This window comes from Diadema antillarum, unplaced genomic scaffold (genome assembly GCF_040938485.1).
Source record: "Diadema antillarum isolate AM-2024a unplaced genomic scaffold, OU_Dant_1.0 scf00000028, whole genome shotgun sequence".
Classification (NCBI taxonomy): domain Eukaryota; kingdom Metazoa; phylum Echinodermata; class Echinoidea; order Diadematoida; family Diadematidae; genus Diadema; species Diadema antillarum.
In genome coordinates, this window is record NW_027270917.1 from 4,830,053 (window position 1) to 4,843,799 (window position 13,747).

General features: G+C 37.0%; 1 long non-coding RNA gene across 1 annotated transcript; it reads left to right on the forward strand.

Annotated features, from left to right (window-relative positions):
* The first annotated feature begins 9,236 nt into the window (after nt 1-9,236).
* LOC139736902 (uncharacterized) lies at nt 9,237-13,660 on the forward strand. Its single transcript, XR_011711354.1, has 4 exons — nt 9,237-9,485; nt 11,239-11,295; nt 11,666-11,693; nt 13,574-13,660. It is a non-coding gene; the product is annotated as an uncharacterized lncRNA (long non-coding RNA).
* Nucleotides 13,661-13,747: the final 87 nt, after the last annotated feature.

The following is a 13,747-nucleotide window of genomic DNA, read 5'->3' on the forward strand; positions in this document are numbered from 1 at the left end:
ATGTATATATGTGTTATACAATGTATATTGATATACATATAATGCGTCTGCAAACTTTAATTTCCGAACATGCGTTCACTCACAAAGGTATTTTAATCAGTTTCTCAGAATAGGAAAAATAATATCATAAATGCCAATTAAGCAGTCATTAATTGCTTTGTCGTGTTAACTCCCATATCTTCATAGTAAAACAATAATGCGTCTCTAGAACCTTCATTTATCCATTTTTCAATTTCAGTCCAGATTGACTTACTAGTTCCACATTCATAAAAGAAATGTACAATATCTTCAAACTCTTCTATACAAAACGAACATTTATCACTACTAACATTTTCCATATCTTATACAGGCTGCTTATATAAAAACAAAATCCTATTTACTATTTTATTATTTTATACAGAAAATATCGCGACCCAATGTCTACAGTAAAACGTAATATCACAGTGTGATACGTTTCCATTTTGACAGTTTCAGGGGGACTATCCAAATGTCGTTCCATTTAAAACATATCAAAGGTAAACATTTTGTTTTTCCAAAAAGAGCTCTTTGAATAAACCTATATCTTTTAATTCTTGCAGAAGTATTTTGATATGTGATGGCAATAATGGATCTACAATACTTTATATTCTTTGAAAATAACCACCAAACCGACACTTAATAACTTGTCTTACTGAATAATATGACAGGTAATTAAAGGGAAGCAGTCCTAAGATTTTCACCGTACTGATAATTAAGAAGAGTAAAATATATAACCTTTCACCAATTTATACGCGTGGACATCAAAAATTGTCTCCGTACGCGATTTTTGAAAAATAATTCCTGCAAGCGATCGTGTAAGAGCCGGCAAAAAGATGGTACGTCATGCATGCCCTACTCACCAAGTTGACAGCTGTGCCTCTAAAAACCAATTTAAGTGTTCAAATGATTAGTTGCAATTTTATCATATGATGTGAAAGTTTGTGGTTTTATAATTTCAAACAAAATATTTCAAGCTTAGATATATATAATTCATGAAAACTTAGTATTGTTAACATAAATTTATATGTATTTTTAAACTAAATATACCATGAACTTGACATCAAATAGGCACGGTCCTTTTCTAGCTTCTGTCCGTGTTGCATACTTCTTAGCGTAGAAACCACTCGCGCGCGCGAATCCTTACCATACTAATGTACACAGTACTCCGTCCAGTTGATTTTGGCATTCAAACCGAAGATAACCTGTGCATGAGAGAGTCGAATTCTTCAAAGAAAATATTCTTTGTATCTCAATATTTCTGTAAGTAGTCAGATATCGCCTTTCCTCGAAAAAAAAAAATATGACGTGAGCCGGGAAGGGTAAACACAGGGGGTCGTAGGGATATGATTTCGCTCCACTTTGCCGAGCATGTCCAGTTGGCACTGGCGGTAGCTAGCTCAGTGGCACTGTGCTGCAGTCCAACCCCGGCTGCAGGCCCACGGTAAATTAAACATAGCTAGCCACTTTCCTTACCTCTCTACGCTTTTTTCCCTCGGTTCTCTTCGAAGTCGATGCTCGAGGTGTTTCTGTTTTATAACTCATGTGAGCAAATGGTCGGGATTGCATCTGGTTTCAGGAGTTTTCTCGGTTTAACCAAGGGCCACAGCCTCCCGGTCCACGTAAAAACATCGGTTCTCAAATTGTCCACGCACAGGCAGGTCACAACACGATTTCGAGATTTTGTAGGCCCTAAGTTTCTTATGTTCGGCATCGTTGTACCGAGATTTCCCAGCCATACAGCTCACCTTTCACGATACTTTTGTGGGTCTGGGACGGAAAAAAGGATTTTCCTGGGAAATTTTCTGCAAAACTACTGATGTATGATAGCCTGACCAGACGACGCTGAATGCGGTCGCCCCTATAGTGTACTAGCACGCCTGTGTAGAACCGTTTCTACCTATATGTACAATCTGTACGTACTATAGAACATGCGTGAGCGGCGACAGGGCTGCAGCTGCGCTTGAGACTTGAAAAGTGCGAAGGGCAAACCGCGTACGGGGTGCGTACGCGTATCTACCGTAGATCTAGTTGTACCGTCCACACGTGTACTGTGCGAATATAATACACAATACATACACACACACACACACACACACACACACACACACACAACGTAGAAACAATGTCAAATACGAGTCGGAGTAGCCACCGATGTCTTCATGCATCCGGGTAACTAGGGAGCGTACGGATAACGAGCAGAACACGGCTGGGAAGAGTTGTGCCACGGTGACGTCTGACTCTCCGCCAGGACTTGCTCATTAGCATATTCACAATGCAGATTCACACTTTTTCAACCAAAATTTACGAGCTTATTTGGTGATTTGAAAGTTTGTTTTTGGTGAAAGTAGTTCATTGGAGGTACCAACAACAACATTTTTTTTCAAATTTCGTGAGGACTGCGTCCCTTTAAGTTTCAAACAAAGTCCGTTCACAACCTTCACGGGTCAACAAATTTCCCTTGTTATCAACCAAATCGTTGATATACCTGATACCTTTTTCATGCCAAGATTTGAAAAATACAGTTTCATGCCCGATTTGAGCTATTTCTCCACAATGGATAAGTTCAAGATCAGATCTCTCTGACGACATTATAGGGATATGGCATAAAACACACCTATCCAAAATGGATTTTGAGTGTGATATGACTTCAAACATAAACGTCATTTTAGAGGTATTTGTAGCTTCAGTGCCATTCGGGGAGTCTCGTTTAAAATAAACAAACTCTGGCAATCACTAATTGTTGCAGCTTCTTAAAACTTTTCGAGTCCTCTCCCAAATGTGTGTGTGTTCACAAAGCAATCAACATTTCAAACGAACATAATTACATGGATTACCACGAACAGACGATAAGATGTTTGTATGGTTTGCCCTATAAAGGGAGGGGAAGATGGACTTAACAATCTTGCTGCTATAGATACGCGAATGGCCTCTGCGCCCGAATCGGTTCTGTGGTACGCTTCCAAAGCCAAAACGCACAGAGTTAGGTGTAACAGGCTTGATTTGATTTGATTTGATTTATTTCATAAATATCTATTCTCAAAAATCTTTCTCAAAATATTCCTCTTTCTAGTAAATCTTTTAGTGATTTTTTAGATACACCTAACTCTAAAACTATATTTCTTGACCCAACATATAAAGAAGAAATAATAAAGATTGTTGCCAATTTGAAAGAAGGTAAAAGTCCTGGCCACGACGGAATTGACAACTATTTGATAAAAAACATAATTCCTCAAATAGTGGATCCCTTAGTACATATTATCAACTCATCGCTTGCAACTGGCCATGTGCCAAATAGCATGAAAATTGCGAAAGTAATTCCTATTTATAAGAAAGGGGAGAAGGATGATGTCAATAACTATAGACCCATATCTTTATTATCTTCTATTTCTAAGATTCTTGAAAGAATAGTCTACACCAGGACAGTACGTTTTCTTAAAACCTGCGACATATTTTCAAACTTTCAATTTGGATTCAGGGAAAATCACAGCACAACACACGCACTACTTGCCCTCATCGACAAAGTCACACACGCACTCGACACACGTTCACACACAATAGGTATCTTCTTGGACTTCTCCAAGGCCTTTGACACGATTAACCACGGAATACTTCTCGCCAAACTGTCTCATTATGGAATACGTGGAAAGGCCTTGGAGTGGTTCACGAGTTACCTATCAGAAAGATCCCAATTTGTACATGTCAACGGCTTTGACTCTCAAAGTAAAACAATTGCATGTGGTGTTCCACAAGGGAGTTTATTAGGCCCATTGTTATTCATTATTTATATTAATGATTTTCATAGATCCTCGGAGAAACTATCATTCATATTATTCGCGGATGACTCTAATCTTTTTTTTTCCCACCCTGACCCAAATATCTTAATAAGAACAGTCAATGAAGAATTGATAAAGGTCATACAATGGATATACGCAAACAAATTGTCATTAAATATTCAAAAAACAAAAGTTATGCTTTTTAGTAATTCTTTAGATAGCCTCCCAGGCAATATAACATTTGATACTACTCCCTTAGAAGAAGTTTCTTCTTTTAAATTTCTTGGTGTTTGCGTTGATAACAAGCTTTCATGGAGGAATCATATTGATAACATATGTAAAATTATTTCACGTAACATTGGCGTAATGAATAGATTAAAATATTATCTTCCTTCATCTGCATTATTAACTCTTTATTCTAGTTTGATACTCCCTTATTTAAACTACGGGATTCTTGCTTGGGGTAATACATACCAGATGTTACTTGATAAACTTCTTTTATTGCAAAAGAAAGCGCTTAGAATTGTTTTTAATTTACATACCCGAGAACATACAGATGCTTTGTTTTCTGACCATAAAATATTAAAAGTAAATGATTTGTATGTGTTTCAACTTGGTCAGTTTATGTTTAATTACAACAGTACCTTTTTACCTAAAATATTCCACGATTTATTTCATCGAAACAGTCATGTTCATAACTATCCCACGCGACGATCCGACGAATTCCATCTTCCGTTAATGAGAACCGCACATGCCCAAAATACATTTCTTTATACTGGACCCAGACTTTGGAATAATTTAGATAATAGTTTAAAAGATTCCCCCAAATTTGTCACATTTAAATATAAACTCAGAAAACATTTACTTTCTACTTATAATCTTAGATAATTTAAATTGCTATAATTTATGCTTGAGCTTTCACCTGTCCTGATGTCGCAGCACTTGGCGTGTTCTGTGTGCAGACCTCTCTTCTTTCTTCTCTCCTTTTCCTTTCCTGTCTATTGTTCTTCGTAGACTTGTATTGTTACCGTCTTCTCTCCTCTCGGTACTGTCTCGCGTCCAACAGTGTATATGCGTGTGGGTAATTGAATGTGTGTACGAATGTATTGTCCTTGTCTTATTTTCCCGGTACATGTGGTTCAATGAACAGTGTCCGGGCACTATAGCATTGGTATTCTATATTTTTTTTCCCGACCTGTGTATCTCAAAATAACTACATGTATATTGTTATAGAATAGTATATCATTCACTCATTATTTATCTAGCGATCCACGTCCGACAAGCTTTGCTTTTTAGTGGATCACTATTTTCCATGATCGAATTTACTTTCCGCTCGCCCACGTAGTATTTGTACAGTGTTCCTCTTTATTATTGTACATATATGTTGTTCTATAATTTGTCTCGTATATTACATGAATCTTTTGCAAGCGTTTGAACAATATCAGTTAATGACATGTATACATTGTACTATGTTTTTGATTTTCGTTGATTGGAAATAAACTATGATTGAATTGAATTGAATTGAATTGAATTGAATTCATCAATGTTGATTTTCATTAACAGTGTAAACATGAATATGGCATCATAGTTACACAGCTATTTTTTTTTTTATTCCAGCAATTTTGTTGCATAGAATATACCCGCATCTGTAACGTAATAACATGCGGTACATCTTAATTTCCATACAGAACACTTGCCAAAAATAAACACAAAGCTTGACTGCATGGCAACCAAAAGTGTGGACATGATGGATAACTTTAATGCAATTAAACAAAACAAGGGGTCCAACATGATGCTTTATATTATGTTAGCGCTCGATCTACATAATACTTGACGACTTGACTACTTAGCGGATCCAGACACCATTGAAAGAACAGGTCAGTACTTTAAACATTATCTCAGGAAGAGATGTCATCAGAGAGTAAGGCCAATTAAACCAAACATAGTTATTTTCAGCAGACTGACGCTTGCTGCCAAAGTAACCGGAAGTCCACCGGAAGAGAGAAAAAAGTGGACAGTAGCAAAGAACATATGGGTATCACAAAAATTTCATCAATCCTGACCACTCTATCCTGTGCGCGTAATCACGGAGCTGAATTGTTCCATGGTATAATGACCCTTGCCCATCTCTTTACTTGAAGTCGAAGTCCGGTGACACAACCACAACATCATACGATTCAAAGAAAACAGTTTATCCGCCTTTGCTGGAGCACGTATTTCTTCTGAACTGCACTTACATAAAATGATTATATCAAGTAAGTGATTCAAGTTGTAATGATTATAGTGGTAAGATAAATAAGATAAGATCTTAAAAAAGCAAAAAGAAACAAACCATCCGAAGAAATGAAGAATTAAACAATCAATTTTGCAACAAGGATTTGGGATACTAATCCTTTCCTGATGGCAGTCGAATCCTGATGATTTTCTCTCCACTCAACACAATTAAAGAGTGAAATTTTCAGCTGTAGGGTTGGCGTGAGATAATGATGTGGCGTCTTGCTCATTGTCTATAATTCAAATGAATATACTCTGATGACATTTTATTACACTGCACAGGGATCTCCGAGACCTTGGGATATGCACCTTTAGAAGGAGAAAGAAGAAAGAGTACTAGGATTTTTGGTTAATGTTTACAGTGTTTGTGGAGCTATATTTTGAATATCTCAAAGGGGTGGGGATGCCTCTGCTATCACTTTGCTGCTTTCGACCACGCACGAATGACCCACACACATGAACACACACACACACACACACACACACACACACGCATATATAGATATAAATAAATATATGTATATATATATATATATATATATATATACATATATATAATACCCGCACATAATATGTACTTATAAAATAATTCTGCATCATAAGACTTAGTGATAGTGGCGCATAGTGACACTGGTATGCATTTGGACCATTATGGACAGTGTGGTGAAAATGCCTTGCCCGAGACTTCTGTAATATCTTTCAGATGTTGAACCACATGTTCCTCATCTTATTGGTCTTGCCGCCTCCCAACTACTAGTAGTAAACGTGAATGCCATTATACGAAGGCGAGGTAGTCTTAAGTATCCAGTGATAATTCAGTCTCGAAGGCCCGAATTCATGAAGGTGGTACAAAATAATGAAACCATGGTTTAAACCATGGACAAAAACCATGTCACATGGAACATTTCGTTACGAAATAAGTAATTTCGTCGATGAAATGATTATTTCGTAACGTAATGACAACATTTTGTAACTAGATGAGTATTTCGTCCACGAAATGATAATTTCGTTTACCAAAACAGTCATTTTGTCGACGAAATGACTGATTTCCGTGCTACACTTGGCGCTCCATGGTTTTGTCCATGGTTTAAACCATGGTTTAATTTGTACCACCTTCGTGAATTCGGGCCAAAGGGTTTCCATAATGTTTTGAAGAAGCATTCTCATTGAGGTGACGTGCGCTCAATCTGTTACGTAACTTTGAAAAAATTTGCATTTTTCACACGACCCGAAACTTTCCTCTCAATCATTGCACACACACAAAAAGTAACCTCGCCAAATAAGGGCAGCCACTTATCTTGCGATAGCTGGCTCGACCAGCAGAGCGGAATGACAGTAAATTGGTCAGTCGATAAACGGAAAGGCTGATCCGTACTTTGAATGAGTAGTCATGATAGATTTCAAAGGAAATCATCTACAAACAAGTTGCGACGAAAGTTCTTCAATATTGTTGTTTTGTTGTTTTAAAAAGAAAAAGCAAAGACGAGAGAAAGAATGGAACCCTATTAAACAATAATTTGCCTTAGACAATACTAACATCAAAAGATCAGACAATGACGAATCTTAAACAAATCAAACATTATTATTAGATATACGATATAAAGTGTCTAAAAGGGAGCTCATAGTAAAGTAATGTCTTCACGAGGGAGATTTAACGGAAACCAACACCCAAAGAGAAATGTAGATTGAGTGAAAGCAGCAACATTTAGTAGAACACATCAGTGAAAGATTGACGAAAATCGAACAATCGATACAAAAGCTATGAATTTTTAAAGTTTTTTTTTGTGTGTGTGTTGGAAAGGCTGGATGAGGAGACTACTGGAGGTTATGATGTTATGTATTGACCGATTCTGTGACGCGCTCAAAGAGATTTTTCTCCTCCCCACCACTGGGGAAAATCTCTTTGGACGCGCTATGTGTATTTTTGGCATGGGCAGCGCCATTACTCGGTGTCTCAGCCGACCCCCCGCCCCCCTTCCCACTCCCCACCCCTCTCCCTACATTAGCACGCGCGCAGAATGAAAAACTGCTTTAGCCAATGGGCGTCTCGTACTGAGTGCGCGAATGCTTGCTTAGTGCGCGAACCTTTGTTACAAGTGCGTGATAGACATGTTGCCTGGGGTGGGGGAGAGCAGGGGGGGGGGGGGGGGGGGGGTTGGCTGAGACACCCACTATGGCTGCGCCAAAGCTGCGCCCAGTGCCGTGAAATGTCTGCTGCCCTCAACGAACCCGAATCGGTCAATAGACAATAATGTAAAAAGAAAATATGAAGGAATTTCCACCAAAAAAAATCAATTTTCTAGCATAATGAAAGAGCAATTGACTAATCGTTTTTAGAAAGCAGGGACAATAATTGCTACCATTAACATACGTCAGTATCAAGTTGATGGATTTGTGTAATTTTCATTAAAAAAAAAGAATTTTGTGGAATTCCCTTAATATTTTCTTTTTGTTGTTCACACATGACATCATAACATCTAGTAGTCTCCTCATCCAGCGGTTCCAACACACACACAAACAAAATCATAACTTTTGAATCGATAGTCCTATTTTCCTCAAGCTTTCACTGATGTGTTCTACTTATGTTGCTGCTTTCACTCAATCCACATTTTCCCCTTAGTTTTGGTTTCCTTTAATATTACGAAAGACAATATGAATGTGCCCTCATCCAGATCCCCTTAAAATTCTTGGTTTGAGGATCTAAAGTGACACATAATATTTCGTCTCTTTCTTACAGCTGAATCATTGACAAACACAGCATCTTTCTCCAGTCATCACTGACATTTGTTCAGATCATGACAATCAAATTATAATCTGTAGTTAGGGGAAAAAATGTGCTACCGCTAGTCACATCAATCACCTCTGAGAGACATTGCATACCGCAAATGACCAGGATGATTATGAATATATGCTACATCATTACAGCGCACCATTCGCCTATCTTCCATGATTTCTTCATTTTGCTATAGAAAAAAATTGTGTATTCATGGAAGAAGTCACGAAAACTTATCTTAATGACCGACAGTGACTAACCTGCATAACCCATTCTGATTGGCTGTCAATGATGTCACTGCAGTGATAAAGATCTTCGAACGGATACTGCTTACCTTTTTGGGCAGCTGCCTCAACCCCCTCAACAGCCTCAACAGTCCAGTGGCAAAGGTCATCGGATCATACCTGGTCTGGTTCCTGGCTTTAATCGACGTAAGACCGGTCAATAAATAGGGACTCCTCAGGTGGTCTCCAGAGCAGAAGCGCATTTGGACTTGGTGGAAGCGTTCAGAACAGATAACAGGTGTATAAACTGGTGGAACTACGCTTTGACGATTTGCCGAGTGGACAGGAATATTACCCAAGCTGAGGATGCTACGAGGGTGCATTGCTTTTATGGTGCTGTGTCTGGGTGTAGGAGTGTCACATGTAAGTGAACTTTTCCACTGTTTATGATATGTGTTTTAAGTGTATACAATTATTTCACTGTGAAACACCACTGCCTGGTAGAATTTTGCATCTTTAAAAGCAAACTCAGTCTCTCTTCGCAACTGATTGACAAATTGCCCTACATCGACGTAAAGGGAAATTTGTCAATCAGTTGCAATGAAAACATCTCGACGGAAGAATTTTCAAGAATTTAAATCAGTCTCTCTTCGTCGAACATCGCACGTTTGCTGACAAAAGAAATTTACTATTATATCAATATCAAAGTGATGTGTGTGTGAAAGAAAAAAAAATTGTAAATTCACTCTGCACATAGAAGAAGAATTCTGCCATGCTTTCTTTTTTAACTTAGATAGAGGTTTCACCCGCCCATTTTCGTCGTCATTTCACTCTATTGAAAATAAGAAGATATTGTCGATCTCGTCACAGACACTCTCGATGGTGGAAATGCTTGTTTTGATCTCATCTCTTGTCCATCAATGTTTAAACATTTTCGTGCACTTTTCACCATGTGTTAATTGTAATTCAAATTCACTAAAGGAGCTAAGATCAAGACAGTAAAATCAATCTCACCTATTGGCATTCAGCTCCTCAGTTTCATCCAAAACTGTCTCCCAGATTATACGGTATAAGGCTATGAAATAATTCATTTGCCTTTCCACAGTCTAACCAAAGAGGTGAACGTTAGCTCGTCGCATTTACCATGATAGGGCACCTTTATCATACATAAAAACCCTGCATTTTCCTGTCACAACAATTATTCGCTTTCTCAAATTTATCCACTCGATCGACACAGAAATGAGTAAGGCTCTAATTTGCCCTCGACATAAAGGTCCATATATCACTTGCCGAATTTGAATGGCAAAATATTGAATTTGTAAGCAGCAGCGATGAATTTCGGTGACAATTGAAGAGTTTGTTTGATTTTCAAATATGATTGACAAAATACGAATATGAATGGCAATCAATAAAGCAAACCTAGGATTTTAAGGCAGTAAGGTTGTCCGGACGAAATATTGTATTGAAAACTTATTGTCAGTCCACGTAACGTACGTTCACCTCTAAGTCTAGAAATGGTATGAGACACATTGTTCAATAGAAATTAGGGGCTGATATTGTCTTTTCTGTCTTTTCTATTCAATATCAGGCCATTCAGTTTCAAAACAACAAATTTTCAATAAACATTTATCATTTCACCTTCATATGTTACATAGATATCAGTCCCTCTTAATGTGTGTTCGTTCAAGAATTTTCAATTTCGCATAAATTCCGATATTTTGCTTGTTTGAAGAAATTTGGGAGCAAAGTTATCTTTCATTAAAGTGTTCTCAAAGATCATATCATATTTATGGGGAAAGCTAATTGGAAATAGAAAATAACCTGACATCCCTGAAATGTACCCTTTTACCTAAAAAATGCCCATTTACTTGCATTAAAATAACTTTTGCCATCATTCAAAGCTCAGACACAAAAAGATAATTGTGATTTCCATAAAATCATTAAAAGTCCCATGGACTACATGCATTTCAATGAACTTAAAACTTCATGGAACGTTGCATAAATTTCTCTATTTTGTTTTTGTTCTTTGAATCTAAGCATTGTTCTATCGTCCAGTTCATATGCATCAATTTTACTGCCTTTCTAGAATATCATGATTTTTTTTAAATTCAGTTTTATCAGCGTGTCGTGTTCAGCCTGCTAACGTAAATATTTTTTTTTTTGTCTCCGATTGCAGGCAGCATATGACTACAAGGTCGGACAGGTTAACGCACGTGGCGTCCGTATTGGCTCAGTAAGTATACATGTACCAACACTTACCAAGATACTTTCTGTATATATATTGAAGAAAAAAAAACAAAGTTAATGACGTGTAGGGTGGGAAACCATGTGAAGTGGCTATGGCAGCTTAGCCAAGAAAAGGGGAGAGTAACTTTTGTTCTTTCATAATACGTCAGAGCAGGGAGGTGAGACTCGCCTTTTTTTTCTCATGATGGGTGTCCGTGATAACTTTTGATAGTTAAGACGCAATACAGGTTGAGTGTGTTCAACTGTAGGCATTTTGGACTTCGTATTTCATGAATTTCAGATTTACCTTGTACACATTTTTCCCCATTTCGCTCAAGTACCTGTTTTCTCTATACATGCCTATGTCACATCTACAGGTGGATCTAGTACAGCCGCCAGCAGACAGTAAGAAGAATTTACATTTTGTTTTAGCCATCAGAGGAACTGTATTGGCCATATACATGTATTGCCATCCAGAGGACTTGTATATCTGCAGTTATAATAATGTGCCTGTCATACCAAGACAATTCATATCACTATCATTATTACTTGAACTGTTGTGCTAATGTTAATTTTTTTTGGCCATCGTTTTTCAATCATGATCGCTTTTAGTTCTGTCTGTGTATTTGTGTGTGTGTCTGTGTGTGTATGTGTGTGTGCTTGTTTGTTTGTTTGTTTGTGCTGACAGGACCATTTTATACATTAGCGCCGAACAATTCCAAGGAAATTAATCCTTTCATTGTATTTTTTTTTGTGGTCGACCTGTATGACCGAACTCCGTTGGTTGAAGTTAATTAACTTTCTATACATACAATTAATATCCACATTGCTCCTTGCTGAATATTGCTAATTGGGTACCTCTGCTTGCTTGCGTTTTCTTTGCTTGACCTAAACCACAGCAAAGGAAGTTAATGTAATCACCTTAAAAAAATCATAGAAAAAAAATTTTTGTTGCAGCAGCTTGGTATTCACTCTGTGATCACGGATGGCGACTGGTTTTGCTTGATACTTACTATCTGTGATTACTCTTCTTTTAATGGTGCTCCTGACAGGGTTGGTTTATATAAATCTACTCCAGAAGAGAAAAAAAAACCCATAAAAACGGGTATTTGATTGATTACTTTATTGTCTGCAACGGAAATTCATTGTACAGTGGATTTTAAAACAAATATATATAAAACACATTACATGTATACACCCAAAACCACAATCACAAAGTGCATCTGAAACTGAAACAGAAGCATATTAACATACAATATCTCATATACCATAACAACGTTGTAATGCCGATTGACCCGACGTGTACTAACTGTAATAAGAGACTAAATGTTGCCATATAATTATCATTTCTATCATATCATCTTGATCCCCTGCAGCGTCAGCATCTTAATCCGCAACTCGATTTTTTGAACACTTATTAAATATTTTAACACTTACTGTCATACGCATCCTGTCATAGTTATCAGGGGTCAGACTTTGTTTAAACCACTTTCATTATTTTCGTTTTTATTTCTTTTTTTTTTGCGTATTAGTCCAAAATATTGTTGATAAATATATCTTTTCCTATCCATCTGGTTGTTTTCTTTGTCATCTAATCCATATTAGTATTAAATCGTCATTATTATGTGTGATTGTTAACGTTTAATTTAAGTGGTGTTGTGAAAAGCCAAGCAATCATTACAAAAACACCAAGGTGTAGAAGAAACGAATAAAGCCCCTTTATACATGTTTCTCATATAATTCTCCCCTATATTTATAGAGTGAATAACAAAATTCATAATCGCAATCGTGCATGTGAAAATATACGAAATTGCCCTGTTGACTAACACAATTCTGGAATTACCTTTTACTTTCAGCATAGCATTCATTCTTATGTTATTTATTGTTTGTTTTCAGTTATACAATTGGCTTTGTTTCATTAAAAAATGTTTGGTCACATTGCTTCTCGTCCTAAAACTAAAATACCATGTTGCCTGATTGGTTGACTGGTGGGTGGAATTCACTTTTTACTCTTGTTTCCATCTATTTCGTAATGAAGCAAGGAACATACAGACATGACGGAGATATTTTCTGAAATGAAGATGAATTAAAGTGTACCATTGGAATTTGAAGATCGAGTACTCCTATCAGCTTGATTTAAAAAAAAAAAGTATTCCTAGCAGATATCGATTAGTCAAGATATCGATAAATGATACATAGTATACGTTACTTCAACCACGTCATTAATTACGTCACGTCGATCCGTCATATTACTGTCTGTGTTCATTATGTTTTGCCTCCTGTAGAACTACGATTTTTCGGAACGCCGCGAGAAGGAGATGCCATGGAGCATATCTTAAACATGAATATAGAAGCCATGAACAAGTCAAGTGGTAAGAAATCCTTCAGCTAAAGTTTGTTATGAGCAAGAAAAATAGTGACAAATCGGTTGCTAATAACAATAATGATTGAATAATAAT